Source organism: Bufo bufo, chromosome 5 (genome assembly GCF_905171765.1).
Source record: "Bufo bufo chromosome 5, aBufBuf1.1, whole genome shotgun sequence".
Classification (NCBI taxonomy): domain Eukaryota; kingdom Metazoa; phylum Chordata; class Amphibia; order Anura; family Bufonidae; genus Bufo; species Bufo bufo.
In genome coordinates, this window is record NC_053393.1 from 454355838 (window position 1) to 454377859 (window position 22022).

Below are 22022 nucleotides of genomic sequence, written 5' to 3' on the forward strand. Positions count from 1 at the left end.
GTGTTCTGCTCATTCTTCTGGACTCTGCCCTCTAGACAGGATGTCAGCAATGATGCTGTGTCTTAGGCTACATGCACACGACTGTTGTGTGTTTTGCAGACCGCAAATTGCGGATCCGCAAAACACGAACGGCGTCCGTGTGCATTCCGCAATTTGTGGAACGGCATGGACAGCCATTGATATAACTGCCTATTCTTGTCCGCAAAACAGACAAGAATAGGACAGGTTATATTTTTTTTGCGGACCACGGAACGGAGCAACGGATGCGGATTGAAGTGAATGGGTCCGCATTCAAGCCGCAAAAACTGAGGCCTTAGGGTGGATTTTTTCTCCAGCGAGATGCTACAGATCCCACGAGTCTTGAGTTGGGATGTAAACACAGGGTGCGGGTCACAGATTGCATTTACTCTGGAGGAGTCCGCGTGCACTCAGAACCTCATCATTGGTTGATTGCTGGTGAAACCAGAAAACCGCATTAGATCATCTGAAAACAGATTCTTCCAGTAGGTATAAGATTATTCCTACACGTTTCAGATAAACACATGTTGCCCTTAGGGTACAACACCACAGCACAGCCATATTGTGACTGACCCAACATCGCTGCGGTCGTGTATGGTGCGGCTGTACAGGTTGATAAATGCACTGTTCAGTCGTATTGTTAATGACCGCATGGCACCCACAATACCGCACTGCCATAAACCATGCGCACACACTAAACAGTGCAGCCCTCATAAGCAATATTCAATTGCAGTGCCCCCCATATGCCCAGGCCCCTAACACTGAATCTACTTACCTGGCTCCATGCGCCGCTCCTGCTACTCCCCGTGCACGGATAAGAGGGTGGAGGAGAGGTGGATGTGGCAGGCGGTGACGGGGAAGAGCCTCCCTAGCATCGCAGAGTCCAATCCCCACCTCTACGGGGCTTCAACACCGACCAACATCCATGCACCCTAGAAGATTTCTCCCGCATGTTTGCACAAAAATGTTAGGATGCTGCCAAAATGTTCATGGATCCCGGTTCAAAGTATCAGGTAAGTGCCCCAGGATCCTCTGAGTGGTCTCATTGTGCAGCCCACATAATGGACAGTCCACGGCATGCAACATAGAACAGACAATAAATGTTCTTCTAGGGCAGGGATCAGCAACCTTCCGCACTCCAGCTGCTGGGAAACTACAACTCCCAGCATGCAAATGTGCCCATCTGTTCTTCTAATTCCCACAGAAGTGAGTGGAGTACTCTGGGGGTTGTAGTAGTTTCAGAATACCTGGAGTGCCAGAGGCTGTTGATCCCCGTTATAGGGAAACTGTCCCATGCTACTTGACACCAGATCTTAAAGGCCTATCGACAGGACATGAATATCTGATCTGTGGGGTTAAACTCCGGCACTCTCGATGTTCAGCTGCGTGAACGCAGTGGCCTCTTCACAGCTTACGAAGCATGGCGCCGTGCATTGTACTGCACTTAAAGCCCATTCACTTGAATAGGACTGAGTTTCACATAGGCCACGTGACCTATGAATGCGACATCACTGGCCTAGGAAGAGATTGCAGCAATCACTGGAGAGACAGTTTTTAAACAGCTGATCTGGGGGTAGGGAGGGGGGGGGGGGGTTTCTGGGAGTCAGATCCTCAACGATCAGATACCAATGACCGATCAGTATTAACTCCCTGAAAACCCCTATAATCACGAACTGACAAGCCACGCCGATCTGACCCCACAGTGATAAGAACCCACTGTACTCAACCAGGTTGTTTTCTCTTCTTTCATTGTGTTTGGATCTCGGACAATGCTACCAACTGTTGTGGTTCTCTTCATCACAAACCTAACCGCAGGGGTTAATAAAGCCCTTAGGCCTTTTGCACACGAACGTATTTTATTTCCGTCTCCGTTCCGTTTTTGCGGTTTCCGTTTGCTGTTCATATGCGAAACCATTCATTTCAATGGTTCCGCAAAATAAAACAGAATGTACTCCGTGTGCATTCCGTTTCCATATTTCTGTATATCCGTTTCACTAAAAGATAGAACATGTCCTATTATTGTCCACGTAACGGACAAGGTTAGTAATGTTCTATTAGGGGCCAGCTGTTCCCTTCCGCAAAATACGGAATGCACACGGATATCATCCGTATTTTTTGCTGACCGCAAAATACATACGCTCGTGTGCAAGAGGCCTCAGTATGACATCAGAGTAATAGCAGTGGTATTATATGGAAGAAGTTTAGATGAATCGCAGTCCGTGTAATACAAGGGATCCTAAGTCCTCAAGAATGGGAGCAGCTCGCGTAGAGCAATTCTCAGGTCTGGCTCACAGATGGAGACCCGAGCGAGGGACGTCCTCTGTAGGATATCTCTATGGACGGTGGTGGTCTCAGGAGTAAACCCTTTCTGCTAATAGAGCGTTTTTCTTGAAGATTTTCAGTTGCAAAAGCCACAGAAGATTTTCGCAATAAGGAAAACGAAAGATCAATGACGTATGCTGCGAAATCCACACATACGATTTTCAGTCTAACTCCACTGTGTATAATTTTTATTTTTTTGGCTCAGGTCTGAAGCTATCCATGAACTACCTGAAGACCAAAGACAAACAAGAAGAGGCGAAGGACACGGGCTTCCCTCCAGTCATCCAACCCCGGCCCTATTAAACATTTATGTGGTACATGAAGAAAGAGAAAACCAAGTATTCGGTTGCCTCACAGGATACTCTCTGGAACACGCTCCGTGTTGTGATAAGCTGGATCAGCAGGTTTCGCACAAACTGTGGAATCCATGCCAACCCCAGGCCACGTTGTCATTAAAGGAGTACTCCGGTTTTCCAATTTTCCGAGACACAACACATACTATCACTTACTAATAGTGACGGTTTATCTGTAATGTCACGTTTTCCTGCACTCCATCGCGGTCACGTGACATTTTCCAGTGTGTTGGTTCTAGTGCGGCAAACATCGCAAGGCTCTCTTCGTCTCGCGTCCATGACGTGACACTTAGTTTATTTGCATAAATGACAGAGTCAAAATCCGAAGCTGAGCTTCGTTAAAAGGTAGGAAGTCGAGTTCAGCGTCGGTTTGGATCCAGGGCTGCCACCAGGAATTTCAGGGCTCCGTAGATGCAAACTGTGCGCCCCCCACTCTTTTTTATTTATGCCGTTTACCAGTCACCATAAATAAGGCCCCTTTCACACGAGCGAGTTTTCCGCGCGGATGCAATGCGTGACGTGAACGCATAGCACCCGCACTGAATCCTGACCCATTCATTTCAATGCGTCTGTTTCACGCATCAGTTCTGCGTTGCGTGAAAAACGCAGCATGTTCTATATTCTGCCTTGGTCCCATAGAAGCGAATGGGGCTTTAGTGAAAAAACGCATTGCATCCGGAAGCAAGTCCGGATGCGATGCATTTTTCACAGATGGTTGCTAAGAGATGTTGTTTGTAAACCTTCCGTTTTTTATCACGCGCGTGCAGACAAAACTGACTGGACTTGCTTGCAAAATGGTGCGAGTTTCACTAAACGCACAGGGAGCCAATCCGTATCGTTCATGTTAAAAAGAGGCCTAATGTATCCACACTATATTGTATGGGTTATTATTACAGGGTTACCAAATACTGTTTGGTGATATTTAATTACAAAAACAGTACTATAAAAAGGCATAAAAAAAAAAAAAATCGGATCTTTACAGCAGAATTTTCTATAGAGGAGGGTAAGGCAGCTGCTTACTGTACAGCAGGTCTGGGATTCAAATCTCATTGGGATCTGTAAAATAATCTTTATAGTAAAGGTTTTGGCTGCAAAACAGAACTTTCACTTTCCAGCTTTTTTCTTTTACAGTAAAAGTTCCAAGTTTCCGTTAGCTAACAAAACAACAAAGCAAGAACATTAAAGTTTTTGTAAATATTTAGTATAAAAAAGCAGTATCTGGTATTCCTGTAGTCCTAATAAGCGGTACAATATAGCAAACACATTATTTATGCTGATGTTTCACTTCTTTTTTTTTTAATATACTATTTAGGCTACTTTCACACTTGCGTTCGGGGCTCCGCTTGTGAGCTCCGTTTGAAGGCTCTCACAAGCGGCCCCGAACGTACAGCCCCAATGCATTCTGAGTGGACGCGGATCCGCTCAGAATGCCTCAGTTTGGCACCGTTTGGACTCCGTTCCGCTCAGCAGGCGGACCCCCCGAACGCTGCTTGCAGCGTTCGGGTGTCCGCCTGGCCGTGCGGAGCCAAATGGATCCGTCCAGACTTACAATTTAAGTCAATGGGGACGGATCCGTTTGAAGTTGACACAATATGGTGCAATTTCAAACGGATCCGTCCCCCATTGACTTTCAATGCAAAGTCTGGACGGATACGTCTGACTAACTTTTACACTTAGAATGTTTTCTGAAATATAATGCAGACGGATCCGTTCTGAACGGATCCCATCGTTTGCATTATAGGAGCGGATCCGTCCGTGCAGACACCAGACGGATCCGCTCCGAACGCTAGTGTGAAAGTGGCCTTAGTGTTATGCCTATGACGAAAATGGCTTTTTAAGCACAGAAAATATACCCCATCCCACAGAGCAGGTCTGTAGTGTAATAGTAAGGCCCCTTTCACTCACACGGGGCGAGTATTCCGCGCGGATGCAATGCGTGAGGTGAACGCATTGCACCCGCACTGAATACCGACCCATTCATTTCTATGGGGCTGTTCACATGAGCGATGATTTTCACGCATTACTTATGCGTTGCGTGAAAATTGCAGCATGCTCTATATTCTGCGTTTTTCACGCAACGCAGGCCCCATAGAAGTGAATGGGGTTGCGTGAAAATCGCAAGCATCCGCAAGCAAGTGCGGATGCGGTGCGATTTTCACGTGCGGTTGCTAGGAGACAATCGGGATGGAGACCCGATCATTATTATTTTCCCTTATAACATGGTTATAAGGGAAAATAATAGCATTCTGAATACAGCATGCATAGTAAAATAGCGCTGGAGGGGTTAAAAAAAAATGTAAAAATTATTTAACTCACCTTAGTCCACTTGATCGCGTAGCCCGGCGTCTCGTCTGTCTCCTTTGTTGAACAGGACCTGTGATGAGCATTAATTACAGGAACAGGACCTGTGATGACATCACTCCGGTCATCACATGATCTTTTACCATGGTGATGGATCATGTGATGACAGGAGTGACGTCACCACAGGTCCTTTTCCTGTAATTAATGCTCACCACAGGTCCTGTTCAACAAAGGAGACAGACGAGAAGCCGGGCTTCGCGATCAAGTGGACTAAGGCGAGTTAAATTTAAAAAAAAAAAATTTAACCCCTGCAGCGCTATTGTACTATGCATTCTGTATTCAGAATGCTATTATTTTCCCTTATAACCATGTTATAAGGGAAAATAATACAATCTACAGAACACCGATCCCAAGCCCGAACTTCTGTGAAGAAGTTCGGGTTTGGGTACAAAACATGCGTGATTTTTCTCACGCGAGTGCAAAACGCATTACAATGTTTTGCACTCGCGCGAAAAAAATTGCGGGTGTTTTCTCGTAACGCACCCGCACATTTTCCCGCAACGCCCGTGTGAAAGAGGCCCAACTTTTCTGCCTGCCATACCGAATGTCCGGTTGTTCAAATTCTGATGAAGACCTGTTAAATAATTTCTTTAGTGAAGGTCTATGTGCTGGAAGAGGTCTCCTCCCCCACACCGTATCCAACACAGCCTCATTAGTATTTGCTGCAATGACGTGAATACTAATGAGGCTACCAGGCCCTGCATGAGGCAGCAAAAGCATAACCTCCGTGTGCTGTGCCCAATTTGTTATGTCCCCATAGAAATGAATGGGTCTGCATGCCATCCGCCAAAAATTCTGATTGGACGAGGACCATAAATACGGTTATGTGCATTCAGACAGGGAAGGCTATCGGTCACTAACAGGACCACATTTTCATGGTGACAGGCCCTCTTTAACCACTTCATTAGCAAAAAGCTTACCCCCCTATTTACCAGGCCAATTTTTCAGTTTTAGGCTACTTTCACATTTGCGCTTGCAGGGTCCAGCAGGGGAACAACCTGCCAGATCCGTTGTACTAACGCTAGCCCATGTGTGCCGCAGGAAGTCCGCTCCGGCCCCATTCACTATAATGGGGACGGGACGGAACCTGCTAGCGCAAGTGTGAAAGTAGCCTTAGGAAAAGGCCTATCTAAAAGGGAAATAACTAAATTTTTCAGCGAACCTACACGTATTTGGTATTTTTTTACGGGATACCGTAGATCTTTCTTTTGTGCCATTAGATAAATTTAAAGAGGACCTTTCATCTGTTTTACTTATAGGAGCTAAATACCTGTACTTGCGGGGTACCCCCCACTGACGCTGCCACACAGTTTTTTTTTTTCCTTTAAAAACATCGATCCTACGCCCCGCTGCGCCCGCCTGAAGTTCTTGCGCTAAGTATGTAAATACTGAGCATCAGAACAGGGAGGAGGAGACGCCAGGGTTTCTCAATAGGCGTCTCCTTCTCCTGGCTGTGCCACGATCCAATCACATCGGAGAGAGTCACAGCCAGGGAGGAAAATATAGCGTAACACACAAGTATCACATACCCATTGTAGGGAGATTCACCTCAGGAGAGCCGCACACCCCGACACGCGTTTCGAAACGTGCATCGGGGTGTGCGGCTCTCCTGAGGAGAATCTCCCTACAATGGGTATGTGATACTTGTGTGTTACGCTATATGAGGAAACAACTTGGGGTACTTTCACACTAGCGGTTTTCTTTTCCGGCACCGAGTTCCGTCAATGCCGGAAAAGAACTGATCAGTTATATCCCCACGCATTCTGAAGACTTGCCTGAATGCCAGATCCAGCATTTTCTTCTATAGGAATGTATTAGTGCCGGATACTGCATTCAAAATACCAGAATGCCAGATCCGCCCTTCCAGTCGGTGAAAATAAATAAATGCTGGATCTGTTTCGCCGGATGACACCGGAAAGACGGATCTGGCATTTCAATGCATTTTTCTGACTGATCAGGATGCTGATCAGTCTTACAAATGCCATCAGTTTTGGCATTTGGCATACGGACGGACCGTATACGGAACACAAAAAAACGGCCCGTACACTCGCAAAAAAAAAACGATCGTGTGAACTAGGCCTAATGCTCATGATAATAGTAGGTGTAGAATGACAGCTCTTCTGTTCCCTTGATAGGCCTAGATAAAAGATGCTCACAGAAGAGCAGCGCACTGCACAGCGGTGTAATATGTACTCGGAGTCACTACAGGGGTCTGCCTCTGGTCCAAGTGAATGGTCTGAATGAGAAAGTCAAGAGAGACTGTTTGTCATGCTGAAAGTCCAAAGATAGGACAGGAAGGAGAACACACGGAGTGACTTCCAAAAATTATATCCAGGAAACATCCACCAGCTGTTATCAAAACAAGTGGGTAAAGTATAGGCGGCACAGCTCTTGTTCCAAGTATATAGATCAAACGTCCCCGCACATGCATATTCAACAGTCAATGTGGTGCTCCAGCCTCTAGACCAATAAGTATAATGAATGTAGAGCTGTATAACAAACTAAGTCCTTTATTTCCTCCAAGGAAGGGGGCAGGGGTCAAGACCGCTCACACACAGCGCACCAGAAGTACACACAGTGGTCCTGAAGAAGCGCGTGATGCGCGAAACGGCCATCGCTACTCTGGTGCACCGTGTGTGAGCCGTCCCTTGTAACTTTTTACCCTTGGAGGAAATAAAAGGACTTCAATGTAATGTTTTGATAACAAACGAATACTGACATATAGGTTAATATGGGATTTAAAAAATATTGATGGAAGTATCGAGCCAGGAGCTAGATGTGAAGCACAATGGGGACCCCAGCACCCCCGGTACGGCAGCAGAAGGGAAGGGTGAGGGGAGTAGAAGCGCAGTTATTTTTTACAGCATGTGCAGCCCCAGGAGAAAATGTTTTTGCTCTCCTGAATTAAGTAGCCCAGGAGCAAGAATTCTCACAGAGATTGTAAAGTGTCTAACAAAAAATAGTCCCGGTTAAAAAAAGAAACTCGGACAACGGACAACGGCAATGTTCATATAACAGGGTACAGACAGTAAGGCTAGTCTCGCACCAGTAAGGAGCAGATCGCTGGAGATGTCCGAATCTGGCACTGCCGACCTCATTCACTATAACCGCACAGCGTTTTTTGTCTGGTTGCAGCCAGATCTCCGCCATTAGAGTGAATGGAGCTGGACAGAATTCCGGCAGCATCCCCGGCAGTGACGGATCCAGCAGGCTGTTCCCAATGTGAAGCAGCAGAGGTCCTACTCCTGCCACCAATCAGCTGCTTGATGAGGCCGCGGTCCTCATCTGTTCTTAGGCCAGTGATGTCCTGATCCTCTGTCATGTGGCCTATTTGCAGCTCAATCCCATTAAAGTGAATGGGCCTAGGCTGCAATACCAAGAACAGCCACTATATAATGTACAACCCTGTGCTTGGCGGGCTGTGAGGAGGCTACAGAGCTCAATGGAGCACCACCACGGCCTCTTCTAATAACTCATTGCGGGGGTGTCAGACCCTCACTGATCAGATACCTATCCTGATGATAGGCTATCAATTTAAACTCCTAGAAAACTCCATAAATCATTTTCATACCAAAAGTTATAGAGTTTCTAGCATAAAAAACATCTTTGCTGCTGGAGTGACTTCTGGACAGAATCAGACTTCTTTCCTCTCCGGCAGCCGACAATATAGTCAACCCCTTCTAGAAGGGAAAGTTATCACTCAGTAAAATAGTACATTAGCAGAATTAGGATAACAGTATTACAGCTCTATTGTCCTCTTGATAAAACTAGTTAAAGATGTCCACAGACTGAGAGCACTGCGCTTACTGGTGTACTGTGTGATGCTCTTGGCGAGTCACTCACTGCAGTGAATGGACTGACTGAGAAAGTGCTAAAACTCCAAACAAAGGAGGAAGTTAAAGAGCCAAGACAGGAAGTAGAAGACTCCAGAAAACCATGCACCCAAAAAAAATAATAAAATGATAAATGAAATATTCACATACAGGCTGTTAATAAACAATATAAAAAACTGCTAAAACTTCATGGTAATGCCCCTTTAAAAGTCACAAAAAGTAAAAAATGGCGGCTCTGATGCGGACCCATTCACTTCAATGGGGCTGCAAAAAATGCGGACAGCACTCCGTGTGTTGTCCGCATCCGTTGCTCCGTTCCGTGTCCGTTTTGCAAACAAGAATAGGCCATTATATTAATGGCTGTCCGTGCCGTTCCGCAAATTGCAGAACGCACACAGACGCTATCCGTGTTTTGCAGATCTGCAATTTGCGGACCGCAAAACACACAACGGTCGTGTGCATGAGGCCTTAAAGTGGTTGTCCTCCAAAAAATATTCAGTGGTTTTCAAACCAGCACCTGGATCTAAATACTTTTATAAGGCTACTTTCACACTAGCGTTTTTGCTGGATCCGGCTGGGTTCAGCAAAAACGCTTCCATTACTGATAATACAACTGTCTGCACCCGTCATGAACGGATCCGGTTGTATTATCTTTCACATACCCAAGACAGATCAGTCATGAACTCCATTGAAAGTCAATGGCGGACGGATCCGTTTTCTATTGTGTCAGAGAAAACAGCTCCGTCCCCATTGACTTGCATTGTGGTTCATGATGGATCCGTCTTGCTCCGCATCCCAGGACGGAAAGCAAACCGTAGCATACTGCGTTTTTCTCTCCGGTATGAGAACGGAATGGAATGCATTTTGCAGCACTCCGTTCTCTTCAGTTACGTTTTATCCCCATTGACAATGAATAGGGACAAAACTGAAGTGTTTTTTTTTCCGGTATTGAGACCCTATGATGGATCTCAATACCGGAAAATATTAACGCAAGTGTGAAAGTAGCCTCATTGCATGTAATTAAATATTTAGTAAAGCCACTGAGTTCTTCACTCCATCTGTATAGTGCCACTTGCTGTTTGTTTGTTTTTCCCTCATTTCTCTGTCCACCTCACAGAAATGGCCGCACATGCTCTGTTCCATCCTTCAACTGCCTCTTGAGCTGTGACTGGGAGAGAGCTGCAGCAGAAAGGACATGCCCCCTGAGGTGCAGCACAAAGGGCACCTCTGCTGAGCTGCCAGCTTGATATACAGTGGATATAAAAAGTCTACACACACCCCTGTTAAAAATGTCAGGTTTCTGTGCTGTAAAAAGATGAGACAAAGATAAATAATTTCAGAACTTTTTCCACCTTTAACCACCTCCGGACCGCCTAACGCAGATTCGCGTTCCGGAGGTGGCAGCGCTGCGCACAGTCACGCATATACGCGTCATCTCGCGAGACGCGAGATTTCGCTCCAAGCCGGCCCGCGCATGCGCATCGCGGGCCGGCAAAAGTTAAAGAACAAGTTCGTCACCAGCCTGCCAGCAACGATCATTGGCTGGCAGGCTGGCGATTTTTAAAAAATCCAATCACAAGCCATATAACAGATCATATTAGTAAATATGATCTGTTATATGGCTTCTCTGCTCCTGTGCTGGTCCTTTTCGTCGGTTGGATCCAGCACAGGAGCAGACTGAACTGTGAGTAGCACCAACACTACACCTTAGCCCCAGATCACCCCCCTGCACCCCAATTAACCCTTTGATCACCCCTTTGATCGCCCCTGTCAATCACCAGTGAAAGGAAAAAAAGTGATCAGTGTAAACTGTCACTTTTTTTTTTTCACTGGTATTGGCTGTTAGGTTTTAGGGATAGTTTAGGCCCCTTGGTTAGGTAGTTAGCGTCAGTTAGCGCCCACCCCACCGCACCGCAGTCCATTTTATTCGCTGAATAGCGTATCGCTAATCAGCATTTGTACTTTTATAGTATCTGTAAGTGATCAAAACTGATCACGGTCAGATCTATAATAGTATTAGTGTCACTTTAGTTCGCCCTCCACCCAAAACGCAGTGTTTGCCCGATCAGGCCTGATCGGTCGCCCACACGTGCGTTCACCCACGCCCGCCCCACCGCAGTGACAAAAAATATATAATTTTTTGATCACTGCACATTCATTTTACATCTGTTTTGATATTTTTTATCAACCGCAGCGGCCTCCGGTACTTCGCTAGCCTCCCCTTTGTAAGACAGGCTTGCTTTTTTTCTTGGGTAGTCTCAGGGAATACCCCTAAATTTAGTAGTCCAAAATGTCAAACAGGGGGTATTCTTCTGAAGAGGCCTACAGGATTCTGACCCAGTCGGATGAGGAGTGGGAACCCTCATCTGACGAATCTAGCGGGTCAGAATATGAACCTGTAGAAAGCAGTGGCTCTCTGACCCAAAGTTCGGACGAGGAGGTGGAGGTCCCTGGCAGCACCAGGCGTACCCGGCCCCATGTCGCTAGACCACAGGTTATGCAGGATCCGCTTCAAGAGCAGCAGAGTGGGGCTGTCGCTGCCGGATCACGTGGTGAGGCATACACCAGCAGCGCAGCCCTCCCTGGACCTAGTACCAGCACTGCCGTACAACATGGTGACGTGGCGAGCACCAGAAGGGCAGTTGAAGCTGGTACGGTGGCACGTGCACTAGTTACCCCGTCGCAGCCACCGCAAAGACAGGCCCGTAGAGCCCCTAGAATCCCTGAGGTGCTGGCAAACCCTGATTGGCAGTCACCAACTTCAGCCGCACCTGTAGTTCCCCCTTTCACCGCCCAGTCTGGAGTTCGGGTTGAGACGGCTCAAATCGGTTCGGCCCTGGGATTTTTTGAGCTGTTCTTGACTGCGGAGCTCTTGGACTTAGTCGTGGCAGAGACCAACCAGTATGCCACACAATTTATATCCGCCAACCCGGGAAGCTTTTATGCCCAGCCTTTCCGGTGGAAACCAGTCCAAGTTTCCGAAATTAAAATTTTTTTGGGCCTTCTCCTCAACATGGGCCTGACAAAAAAGCATGAATTGCGGTCATATTGGTCAACGCACCCGATTCATCACATGCCCATGTTCTCTGCTGCTATGTCCAGGACACGATTTGAGGCCATCCTCCGTTTCCTGCATTTTAGCGACAACACCACCTCCCGTCCCAGAGGCCACCCAGCTTTTGACCGGCTCCACAAAATTCGGCCCCTCATAGACCATTTCAACCAGAAATTTGCAGATTTGTATACCCCCGAGCAAAACATCTGCGTAGACGAGTCCCTAATACATTTTACCGGGCGCCTTGGCTTCAAACAGTACATCCCAAGCAAGCGTGCCCGGTATGGGGTCAAATTGTATAAGCTCTGTGAAAGGGCCACAGGCTATACCCACAAATTTCGTGTCTATGAGGGAAAAGATCAGACCCTGGAGCCGGTCGGTTGCCCTGACTACCTGGGGAGCAGTGGGAAGACAGTCTGGGACTTGGTGTCACCCTTATTCGGCAAGGGGTACCATCTTCATGTGGACAATTTTTACACAAGTGTGGCCCTCTTTAGGCATTTGTTTCTAGAACGGATTTGCGCCTGTGGCACCGCGCGAACTAGTCGCGTGGGCTTCCCCCAACGGCTTGTAACCACCCGTCTTGCAAGGGGGGAGAGGGCTGCCTTGTGTAACGAAGAACTGCTCGCGGTGAAATGGAGAGACAAGCGTGACGTTTACATGCTCTCCTCCATTCACGCAGACACGACAATCCAAATTGAGCGAGCAACCCGTGTCATTGAAAAGCCCCTCTGTGTCCACGACTATAATGCGCTCATGGGAGGGGTGGACTTCAATGACCAGATGTTGTCTCCGTATTTAGTTTCCCGCAGAACCAGACGCTGGTATAAGAAGGTGTCTGTATATTTAATTCAATTGGCGCTGTACAATAGTTTTGTTCTCTACAGTAAGGCTGGGAGAACACGATCTTTCCTCAAATTCCAGGAAGAGATCATCGAGAACCTCCTTTACCCAGGAGGTTCCGTGGCCCCATCCCCCAGTGTAGTTAGCCGTCTACACGAGCGACATTTCCCCAGTGTCGTTCCTGGTACCTCAACCCAACCGTCACCCCGAAAAAGATGTCGTGTCTGTAGCAGGAGTGGAATAAGGCGTGACACCCGCTATTTCTGTCCTGACTGTGCTGACCACCCTGCCCTATGCTATCGAGAGTGTTTCCGGAAGTACCACACACAGGTACACCTAGCATAGGGATTGCATCTCACAGGACAGGCACACAGGGCTATTAGGGCCCTTTTACTCTCAGCTGCTGCAAACCTCTCCTTTCACCTGGGATAAAGTGCATAACGTACTTCGCCACATCTTTGGGCGATTTGCGCTTTGCACACTGTCCCATGGGGAAGGAGAGGTTTGTTCTATAAAGGTAAAAAAAACTAAACAAAAAAAAAATTACCGGTAAGTAAAAAAGTTAAAAAAGTTTAAAAAAGTTAATATGTTCTGTTCTAAAGTTAATAAAGTTATTGCTTTGCGGCCTGGTTTTTTCTTTTTTGTTTTGTTTTTTTTACCTTCCAGGTGGACCAACCGATCGACTAGCTGCAGCACTGATGTGCATTCGGACAGAAGCATTGCGCTGCTGTCAGATTACAGAAAAGTCGGTGTATGCGGCGCTGCAAGACGAGATTTCTCCTCTGCAGTAAAAGATACGTTTGCCGAGGCATATGAGCTGAGGAGGTGGCGGTGTTCATATACTTTGGCAAACACTTTGTATATATAAAAAAAAAAATCCCGGCAATGATTTATTCATCCACATCGATTGATGTGAATGGAGAAATCTGGTTTGCCAGGGCATACGAGCTGAAGTGGGTATGGATGTTGGGCGGAGCTCCTATGTCCTGGCAGACACCTTTCCCATCCTTTTTCTTTTTTTGGCAGAGATTTTTTCATCCACATTGATCGATGCGAATGAAGAAATCTGTGCCGTTCTTTTTTTTCTTTCAGCCCAGAGGCTGAACGGAAAAAAAAAATCTCATTACCCGTATGCTCAATATAAGGAGAATAGCAGAAACTCCTAATGCTGGGCATACATGTAATGATTGCGGAGACCCTCAAATGCCAGGGCAGTACAAACACCCCACAAATAACACCATTTTGGAAAGAAGACACCCCAAGGTATTCGCTGAGGGGCATATTGAGTCCATGAAAGATTGAAATTTTTGTCCCAAGTTAGCGGAAAGGGAGACTTTGTGAGAACAAAATCCAAAAAATCAATTTCCGCTAACTTGTGCCCAAATTTTTTTTTTTCAATGAACTCGCCATGCCCCTCATTGAATACCTTGGGGTGTCTTCTTTCCAAAATGGGGTCACATGTGGGGTATTTATACTGCCCTGGCATTTTAGGGGCCCCAAAGCGTGAGAAGAAGTCTGGTATCCAAATGTCTAAAAATGCCCTCCTAAAAGGAATTTGGGCCCCTTTGCCCACCTAGGCTGCAAAAAAGTGTCACACATGTGGTATCTCCGTATTCAGCAGAAGTTGGGGAATATGTTTTGGGGTGTCATTTTACATATACCCATGCTGGGTGAGATAAATATCTTGGTCAAATGCCAACTTTGTATAAAAAAAATGGGAAAAGTTGTCTTTTGCCAAGATATTTCTCTCACCCAGCATGGGTATATGTAAAATGACACCCCAAAACACATTCCTTACCTTCTCCTTAGTACGGAGATACCAGATGTGTGACACTTTTTTGCAGCCTAGCTGGGCAAAGGGGCCCACATTCCAAAGAGCACCTTTCAGATTTCACAGGTCATTTACCTACTTACCAGACATTAGGGCCCCTGGAAAATGCCAGGGCAGTATAACTGCCCCACAAGTGACCCCATTTTGGAAAGAAGACACCCCAAGGTATTCCGTGAGGGGCATGGCAAGTTCCTAGAATCTTTTATTTTTTGTCACAAGTTAGTGGAAAATGATGATTTTTTTTTTTTTTTTTTTTTTCATACAAAGTCTCCTATTCCACTAACTTGTGACAAAAAAAAAAAATTTCCATGAACTCACTATGCCCATCAGCGAATACCTTGGGGTCTCTTCTTTCCAAAATGGGGTCACTTGTGGGGTAGTTATACTGCCCTGGCATTCTAGGGGCCCAAATGTGTGGTAAGGAGTTTGAAATCAAATTCAGTAAAAAATGACCTGTGAAATCCGAAAGGTGCTCTTTGGAATATGGGCCCCTTTGCCCACCTAGGCTGCAAAAAAGTGTCACACATCTGGTATCTCCGTACTCAGGAGAAGGTGGGGAATGTGTTTTGGGGTGTCATTTTATATATACCCATGCTGGGTGAGAGAAATATCTTGGCAAAAGACAACTTTTCCCATTTTTTTATACAAAGTTGTCATTTGACCAAGATATTTATCTCACCCAGCATGGGTATATGTAAAAAGACACCCCAAAACACATTCCTCAACTTCTCCTGAGTACGGCAATACCACATGTGTGACACTTTTTTGCAGCCTAGGTGGGCAAAGGGGCCCATATTCCAAAGAGCACCTTTCGGATTTCACTCGTCATTTTTTACAGAATTTGATTTCAAACTCCTTACCACACATTTGGGCCCCTAGAATGCCAGGGCAGTATAACTATACCACAAGTGACCCCATTTTGGAAAGAAGAGACCCCAAGGTATTCGCTGATGGGCATAGTGAGTTCATGGAAGTTTTTATTTTTTGTCACAAGTTAGTGGAATATGAGACTTTGTATGAAAAAAAAAAAAAAAAAAAATCATCATTTTCCACTAACTTGTGACAAAAAATAAAAAATTCTAGGAACTCGCCATGCCCCTCACGGAATAGCTTGGGGTGTCTTCTTTCCAAAATGGGGTCACTTGTGGGGTAGTTATACTGCCCTGGCATTCTAGGGGCCCAAATGTGTGGTAAGGAGTTAGAAATCAAATTCAGTAAAAAATGACCTGTGAAATCCGAAAGGTGCTCTTTGGAATATGGGCCCCTTTGCCCACCTAGGCTGCAAAAAAGTGTCACACATCTGGTATCTCCGTACTCAGGAGAAGGTGGGGAATGTGTTTTGGGGTGTCATTTTATATATACCCATGCTGGGTGAGAGAAATATCTTGGCAAAAGACAACTTTTCCCATTTTTTTATACAAAGTTGTCATTTGACCAAGATATTTATCTCACCCAGCATGGGTATATGTAAAAAGACACCCCAAAACACATTCCTCAACTTCTCCTGAGTACGGGGATACCAGATGTGTGACACTTTTTTGCAGCCTAGGTGGGCAAAGGGGCCCATATTCCAAAGAGCACCTTTCGGATTTCACAGGTCATTTTTTACTGAATTTGATTTCAAACTCTTTACCACACATTTGGGCCCCTAGAATGCCAGGGCAGTATAACTACCCCACAAGTGACCCCATTTTGGAAAGAAGAGACCCCAAGGTATTCGCTGATGGGCATAGTGAGTTCATAGAACTTTTTATTTTTTGTCACAAGTTAGTGGAATATGAGACTTTGTAAGAAAAAAAAAAAAAAAAAAAAAAAAAATCATCATTTTCCGCTAACTTGTGACAAAAAATAAAAAGTTCTATGAACTCACTATGCCCATCAGCGAATACCTTAGGGTGTGTACTTTCCTAAATGGGGTCATTTGTGGGGTGTTTGTACTGTCTGGGCATTGTAGAACCTCAGGAAACATGACAGGTGCTCAGAAAGTCAGAGCTGCTTCAAAAAGCGGAAATTCACATTTTTGTACCATAGTTTGTAAACGCTATAACTTTTACCCAAACCATTTTTTTTTTACCCAAACATTTTTTTTTTATCAAAGACATGTAGAACTATAAATTTAGAGCAAAATTTCTATATGGATGTCGTTTTTTTTGCAAAATTTTACAACTGAAAGTGAAAAATGTCATTTTTTTGCAAAAAAATAGTTAAATTTCGATTAATAACAAAAAAAGTAAAAATGTCAGCAGCAATGAAATACCACCAAATGAAAGCTCTATTAGTGAGAAGAAAAGGAGGTAAAATTCATTTGGGTGGTAAGTTGCATGACCGAGCAATAAACGGTGAAAGTAGTGTAGGTCAGAAGTGTAAAAAGTGGCCTGGTCTTTCAGGGTGTTTAAGCACTGGGGGCTGAGGTGGTTAATGTGACCTATAAACTGTACAACTCAATTGAAAAAAAAACTGAAATCTTTTAGGTGGAGGGAAGAAAACTAAAAAACTAAAATAATGTGGTTGCACAAGTGTGCACACCCTCTTATAACTGGGGATGTAGCTGTGTTCAGAATTAAGCAATCACATTCAAAACCATGTTAAATAGGAGTCAGCATACACCTGCCATCATTTAAAGTGCCTCTGATTAACTCCGAATAAAGTTCCGCTGCTCTAGTTGGTCTTTCCTGAAATTTTCTTAGTCGCATCCCACAGCAAAAGCCATGATCCACAGAGAGCTTCCAAAGCATCAGAGGGATCTCATTGTTAGAGGGTTTCTACCACCAGAAATACCGTTATGTAGCTGACTGATATAGCGATGCGCTAATGTCAGCACTACATAACAGTATGCTTCTGACATTTGTCCCTGCAGCCGTTTTTGTAAAATAACCACTTTTATTATATGCTAATGAGCCTCTAGGTGCTATGTGGGCGTAAAATCAGCACCCTGAGGTGCAGCACAAAGGGCCAGCTTGATATACAGTAGTGGATGCCGAATACAGAAGTGAACGGCGCAGGCGCAGGATTTCGGCTGCGAACTGTGACATCAATCAAGAGGAGCGGGGCGGGCACAACAGAGGACCTGGGTGGGATAAAGGGTGAGTAGACCAAGCCTCTAGGTGCTGATTTAACGGTCACATAGCACCTAGAGGCTCATTAGCATATTATAAAAGTGGTTATTTTACAAAAACGGCTGCAGGGACTAATGTCAGAAGCATACTGTTATGTAGTGCTGACATTAGCGCATCGCTATATCAGTCAGCTACATAACAGTATTTCTGGTGGTAGAAACCCTTTAAAAGGTATCAGTCAGGAGAAGGGTACAAAATACCGTATTTTTCGCTTTATAAGACGCACCTGATTATAAGACGCACCTAGGTTTTTGAGGAGGAAAATAAGAAAAAAAATATTTTGAACCAAAAGGTGTGCTTTTGGTGGATTTTGAACTAATGGTCTGGGGATGACACTGTTATGGGGCTCTGTGGATGACGCACTGTTATGGGGGATCTGTGGATGACACACTGTTATAGGGGGGATCTATGGATGATGCACTGTTATGGGGGGGGGGAATCTGTGGATGATGCACTGTTATGGGGGGAATCTGTGGATGATGCACTGTTATGGGGGGGATCTATGGATGATGCACTGTTATGGGGGATGTGTGCTGTGACACATAGGGCCATGAGGGGGGCCAGCATAAGATGCTATATGTGTGGGTGACACACATATAGCATCTTATGCTGGTCCCCCTCATGGTCCTATGTTTCACAGCATTAGGCCTCTTTCACACGACAGTATGGCTTTTTCAGTGTTTTGCGGTCCGTTTTAAACGGATCCGTTGTTCCGTTTTTTGTTTCCGTTGTGTTTCCGTTTCGTTTTTCCGTTCCGTTGTTCCGTATGGCAAATACAGTATACAGTAATTTCATAGAAAAAATTGGGCTGGGCATAACATTTTCAATAGATGGATCCGCAAAAAACGGAACGGATACGGAAGACATACGGATGCACTTCCGTATGCATTCCGTTTTTTTGCGGACCCATAGACTTTAATGGAGCCACAGAACGTGATTTGCGGCCAAATATAGGACATGTTCTATGTTAAAACAGAACGGAAAAACGGAAACGGAATGCATACGGAGTACATTCCGTTTTTTTTTGCGGACCCATTGAAATCAATGGTTCCGTATACGGACCGTATACGGACCGCAAAAAACGGCCAGTAAACGGGAAAAAAAAAAACGGCCGTGTGAAAGAGGCCTTACAGTACTTTATTCTTTGTATGTAAAATATTTCTTTAATCCTGAATCAATCGCTCTCCTTTTGATAAACTAGCTGACACTGATATATCGCCGGCCGCTATGCTGCACAGTGTGGCCGGCGATACATCAGTCACAGTGTGGGGAGGGAGGAGGGGCTGGAGGAAACTCACAGCGGGGCCCGGTGCAGTCACTGTATTACACCGGGCCCCGCACACAGAAGTCTCTTTGTATGCAAAATCTTTCATTAATCCTTTATACCGTAAATCGCTCTCCTTTTGATAAACTTTACTAGCCTAATCGCCTGCATCAGTACTCACTATGAATGTAGCGTGCGGTCCGGCCGGCGCATGACTTCATCCTGCTCCTGCTTCATTTATGAAGTGGGAGGAGCTTGACGTCAGTCACACGCCGGCCGGACCGCACGCTACATTCATAGTGAGTACTGAGGCAGGCGATTAGGCTAGTAAAGTTTATCAAAAGGAGAGCGATTTACGGTATAAAAGTTTAATGAAAGATTTTACATACAAAGAGACTTCTGTGCGCGGGGCCCGGTGTACTACAGTGACTGCACCGGGCCCCGCTGTGAGTTGCCTCCAGCCCCTCCTCGCACTGTAACTGATGTATCGCCGGCCACACTGTGCAACATAGCGGCCGGCGATACATCCGTGTCAGCCCTGTAAAAAAAAGTCAACCATCGTTTTATAAGACGCATTGTCATTTTCCCCCCTCTTTTGGGGGAAAAAAAAGTGCGTCTTATAAAGCGAAAAATACGGTAATTTCCAAGGCATTAGATATACCATGGAACACAGTGAAGACAATCATCATCAAGTGGAGAAAATATGGCACAACAGGGACATTACCAAAAACTGGACGTCCCTCCAAAATTGATGAAAAGACGAGAAGAAAACTGGTCTGGGAGGCTACCAAGAGGCCTACAGCAACTTTAAAGGATCTGCAGGAATATCTGGCAAGTACTGGCTGTGTGGTACATGTGACAACAATCTCCTGTATTCTTCATATGTCTGGGCTATGGGGTAGAGTGGCAAGACGAAAGCCTTTTCTTACGAAGAAAAACATCCAAGCCAGGTAACATTTTGGAAAAACACATCTGAAGTCTCCCAAAAGCATGTGGGAAGAGGTGTTCTGGTCTGATGAAACCAAGGTTGAACTTTTTGGACATAATTCCAAAAGATATGTTTGCGCAAAAACACCATACCCACAATGAAGCATGGTGGTGGCAGCATCATGCCAAGGGGCTGTTTTTCTTCAGCTGGAACTGGGGCCTTAGTTAAGCTAGAGGGAATTATGAACAGTTCCAAATACCAGTCAATATTGGTACAAAACCTTCAGGCTTCTGCTAGAAAAGCTGAACATGAAGAGGAACTTCATCTTTCAGCATGACAACGACCCAAAGCATACATCCAAATCAACAAAGGAATGGCTTCACCAGAAGAAGATGGAAGTTTTGGAATGGCCCAGCCAGAGCCCAGACCTGAATCCGATAGAAAATATGTGGGGTGATCTGAAGAGGGCTGTGCACAGGAGATGCCCTCGCAATCTGAGTGTTTTTGCAAAGAAGAGTGGGCAAATCTTGCCAAGTCAAAATGTGCCATGCTGATAGACTCATACCCAAAAAGACTGAGTGCTGTAATAAAAACAAAAGGTGCTTCAACAAAGTATTAGTTTAAGGGAGTGCACACTTATGCAACCATATTATTTAATTTTTATATTTTTTCTTCCCTCTACCTAAAAGATTTCAGTTTGTTTTTCAATTGAGTTGTACAGTTTATAGGTCACATTAAAGGTGGAATAAGTTCTGAAATGATTTATCTTTGTCTCATTTTTTGACATCACAGAAACCTGACATTTTAACAGGGGTGTGTAGAGTTTTTATATCCACTGTAAATCTAGCAGAGCAATGAAGGTGGAGATCTCTGGAGCCATGTCAGGTACAGGGCTGGTTCTAGCTTTGTTAGAGGTTGTCACGTACTATATGGCCTCTTCCACCCGGTCAGTATTTTTGCCTATTTTTTCTATTATACCTTTTCTCTGTAGGTTCCACTGCTGGTTTTGGCTTACAAATACTGATGCAAAATACTGACTAAATACTGACCGTGTGAAAGAGACCTATGTCAGATTTTTATTTTTTATATTAAAGGGCTTCTACCACCAGATTTGGTCCTTTTTAGCTGACTGACACTAGCGATGTGCTACTGTCAGCAGTCCATAACAGTGTTCTTACTTATCATCTGTCTGCTGCCGTTCACCTTAAAAACGTACTTTTATAGATATGCTAATGAGCCTCTAGATGCTATGTGGGCGTCATTAGCACCTAGAGGGCTCCGTCCACTAACCATTTCAGCCGCCCATCGCGTCCCTCCAGGCCGCCCCGCTCCTGTTGATTGACGTGAAACTTCTCAGTATCTCGTACCAATTCCCGCGCCTGCGCCGTGCGCTTCTGTATTCTCCCGACGCCGGCTTCCTCACTGCGCCTGCGCCAACTACGTTACAGTGAGGAAGCCGGCACCAGGAGCGCGGCATTCACTCACTGCGCCGAATACAGAAGCGCACGGCGCAGGCGTGGGAATTGGTACGAGATACTGAGAAGTTTCACGTCAATCAACAGGAGCGGGGCGGGCTGGAGGGACGCGATGGGCGGCTGAAATGGTTAGTGGACGGAGCCCTCTAGGTGCTAATGACGCCCACATAGCACCTAGAGGCTCATTAGCATATCTATAAAAGTACGTTTTTAAGGTGAACGGCAGCAGACAGATGATAAGTAAGAACACTGTTATGGACTGCTGACAGTAGCACATCGCTAGTGTCAGTCAGCTAAAAAGGACCAAATCTGGTGGTAGAAGCCCTTTAATGTACCAAATTTATCAAACATCCTGCAATATTTCACACATTCGGCAGACTTCTCCAAACGGACTTTAAAAATTCTACCACTTTATCACAATATTGGCTCCTGTGCACAAGAAAGATATCAAAGCAAGTTCAAAGGAGGGCAATTAAAGTAATAAATGGGTGGGTGGGCTGCAGTACCAGAAAGATCATCAAAATTAAGGGTCATTTAACTTTGAAAAAAAGACGACTGAGAGAAGATCTAATAGTGATCAGTAATGAGATCTCTGCTTACACAACTAGGACCAAGGTAGCGTT

The 22022-nt window shown here is 45.3% G+C and overlaps 1 protein-coding gene across 1 annotated transcript in view; it reads right to left on the reverse strand.

Annotated features, from left to right (window-relative positions):
- Window positions 1-22022, reverse strand: part of SNX13 (sorting nexin 13) — a 157571-nt gene that overhangs the window by 124640 nt on the left and 10909 nt on the right.